Here is a 2662-nt window from a genome sequence, read left to right as displayed (position 1 = left end):
CCTCCACACCAAGAAGATTAGGGAGAAACTGATCCATCAAACTACATCTGTGTCTCATCTGTCTCACAAAGAGCTGTGTGGGTTTTTTGTTTGTTTGTTTGTTTGTTTTCTTTCGAGACAAGGTTTCTCTGTGTAACAGTCCTGTCTGTCCTGGAACTAACTCTATAGACCAGGCCGGCCTTGAACTCAGAGATCTGGCTGTCTCTGCAACCTGAAAGCAGGGGATTAAGAGCTGTGGAATTAGCATTAAGCATGGTTGGAAGAGATGAGGACACTGTCTAGAATTTTTAAAATGGCATATTGCAGGGGAAGAAGCTCCTTTATTTTGACCCCATGCGAAACCAGAATAGCACACAACATCACAAACAGCTGTCGTTGTCATGTTGCTATCAACATTTATCGTAAATAATGTCAGGTCCCAATTCCAAAGGATGGCAATGTGTGCTCAGCTCAGGCTGGACCCTGACCTAGCAAACACTTAGCATTCCTCGGAAACATAAAGTGGGTCTCTGAGGAATGTTTGCCAGGAAAAGCCCGAACTTCTGGAGAGGGAATCTAGCTCTGTGTTAACTCAAGGAAGCCTCTAACTCAATTTGAAATGAATAGCAGAGGCCAGGCATTGGTGGTGCACGTTTTTAATCCCAGCGGAGGGCAGGTGGTTCTCTGTCTCTGAAGCAGCCTGGTCTACAGAGTTCCAGGAAAGCCATGGCTACATAGAGAAGCTCTGTCTTGAATACCCTCAAAACCCAATGGGGGGTGGGCATCAATAGCATAATACACTACAAAGCATCCTATGGGAGAAATTAGAAAATATTTGACTGAATAAAATGAAAATTTAAGACATAAGTACATAGAGAATAGCCATGGCCGTGCTTAGAAAACAATTAGTTATAATAGAAAATGAAAGTTTTCCAAAGGATTGTATCTTACAGCTATTTAAAAAGTGCCAGTGCTATCTCAGGGGGCGGAGACACTTGCTCTCCAAGACTGACAATCTGTGCCGGATCTCTAGAACTCACAGCGGAGGCTAAGGCAGAAGGCCTACCGTGAATTACAGAACAGCATGGGTTACACAGTGAGACCGTGCCTGAAAACAAAAGAGAACCTTGCATGACTTTATTTTCCAATACTTGGGAGATAGAAGGCAGATCTCTAAGTAGTTAGAGACCAAATTAGTCTGCATAGCAAGTTCTAGGCCAGGCAAAACTACGAGGAGACCCTATGTGAAAAAATTAAATACAACAAAAACAAAAGACAAATGTAAAGAAAGAAATGAAACTCCAAACAAGCAGACAAAATAACATTAAAAAATTATAGCATCAGGCACCAGAGATACAGCTCAGTTGGTATAGTGCTGGCTTAGCACCAGGGGAGCGCTGGGCCTGCTCTACAGCACTGAATAAACCCGCACTGAATAAACCCGTTCTCGTGAGACAGGGGTATTCCCAGCACTAGGAAGATGGAGGCAAAAGGACCAGAAGTGCAGAAGGACCAAAAGTTCAAAGCTTGCCTGGGATACTTAAATAGAGGTAAGTAACAGCTGCACAGACGCAACCTGAAGCAAATTCCAACACTTCAGCGGAAGACAACAGCTACGGCCTAGTTAGAGCAACGCGGAATAAATGCTTACATATACACTGTGGAGGCTACTGTCTGTCAAATAAAGAGCTGATTAAGGGAATTTATTTTTTTTTCTTTTTTGCTTTGTGTTTTGGTTCCTGAGATAGGGGCTTCACTGAAAACCAGCTCTGGCTGTCCTGGAACTGCTGACCCTGAACTCACAGTGCTTCCCAAGTCAAATTCTTGCTGAGGCGGCCTAATGACCTTTGTCACACCAAATGGAATCTACTTGGGGGATTCAGGTCATATAGATTACAACTGGTTCCAGAGAGCGGTAAAATTACGTTGAGGTAAAATTGAGATTGGAACAATATATCAGAGATGTTCTGAATAGGACGACACAGATAATTCATACAATGGCATGCAATGACCAGGTTGGAGGTGAACAAATGTGAATATATCTACTGAACTGGAGCTAGAGATGAAACTCAGAAGGCCAGATAATACTCTACAACCATGGCACAAGCCCAGCCTTATGTCATGTGTACTAATATGAAGAAGATTAGGCTACAACAATTGGAGCATGGTGAGACAGGGGCATACAGAGCAAGTTCCACAACAGCCAGGACTACAGAGAAACCCTGTCTCCAAAACCAAACAAACCAACAAGAATAGATTTATAATCACATGCCTGAACTGTCTCATATGAAACTTTGCTTAAGAATTCTCTCTCTCTCTCTCTCTCTCTCTCTCTCTCTCTCTCTCTCTCTCACACACACACACACACACACACACACACTCATATAGGCAGACACAGAGAAACCCTGTTTTGAAAGAAAAACAAAACAGGAAAAAGTAGAAGAAATCTTACACGCTGGGAAAGACTGCAAAGTTAGAGAGAAACCCTGTCCAAAAAAAAAAGGAACCCTTACACAATAAGAACTTTCGGGCTATCAGCCGTTATTTATTGACTTTGCCTTTAAAGCTAAATGTTAATTCAATTAATTCAATGTAATCTTTTTTTTTTTTTGTGAGACAAGGTTTCTCTGCTTAACAGTTATAGCTGTTTCCTCAGGGTATCCCAAAAACTACCAGAGGCCAC

Source organism: Microtus ochrogaster, unplaced genomic scaffold (genome assembly GCF_000317375.1).
Source record: "Microtus ochrogaster isolate Prairie Vole_2 unplaced genomic scaffold, MicOch1.0 UNK57, whole genome shotgun sequence".
Lineage (NCBI taxonomy): Eukaryota > Metazoa > Chordata > Mammalia > Rodentia > Cricetidae > Microtus > Microtus ochrogaster.
Note: the sequence above shows the minus strand (reverse complement) of the source record.